Source organism: Eretmochelys imbricata, chromosome 14 (genome assembly GCF_965152235.1).
Source record: "Eretmochelys imbricata isolate rEreImb1 chromosome 14, rEreImb1.hap1, whole genome shotgun sequence".
Taxonomy (NCBI): Eukaryota; Metazoa; Chordata; order Testudines; family Cheloniidae; genus Eretmochelys; species Eretmochelys imbricata.
The window spans coordinates 47,755,657-47,756,443 of NC_135585.1; positions in this window are offsets into that span (position 1 = coordinate 47,755,657).

The following is a 787-nucleotide window of genomic DNA, read 5'->3' on the forward strand; positions in this document are numbered from 1 at the left end:
GGAGGCATCTGTGCTGAGCAGCAAGGAGACGGCCCCGGATCTGGGCTCTGCTCCCCCTCCCCCCGCTCCTGTTTGGGAAGGGGCGGGCCTGGGGGGAGGGGCACTCCGGTGATTTATGAGAATCCAGCTCGTGGCTCAGAGCCCAGGAAGCCCCCGGGACTCCGCCTCTCCGGGCTGCTGGTGACCGCGGAACAGCGACGGGACCCCCCCCCGCCTCCTCCCAGCCTCCTCCTTCTGCACCAGCCCCGCCCCCGAGATTTCCCTGGAGCTCAGACTGGCCATTAAAACTCCCTCCAGGGAGGGACCAGCTGCAGCCGGGCAGGTCCCGAGTCCCCTTCAGTCCGATCTGACCCCCCCGCGCCCCCCAATTGATCCGCTCCTGCTTCCCACCCCGGTCCCACTCAGTCACTCCGGATTTCAGCTCCCCTCCCCCCGCAGCATCCCCCGTCCTCATTCTGCCTCCACCCAGGGCGGGGGGGGGGGTGACCTGGCTGGTGCTTTTTGCTGCTGCTGCTTCGTTTCCACCCCCCACCCCCGACAGGGCTGTGGGGACGGGGCTGGGCGGGGGAATTACTGAGAGCCCAGCGATCCCTGGGGGGCAGGAACAGGAGCCGGGGGGGGGCATTGACACCCCGACACTGGCTCCCCCGGCGAACTGCCCCCGCGCCAGCCCCAACCCCGCCAGCTCCGAGCCCCTGGGGGGGGGGGAGCTGGGACTTTCAGAGCAATTTGCTCCGCCCCACCCAGCCCGGGCCACGGACCGTTACTTTAAGTTTCCGCTACTTTG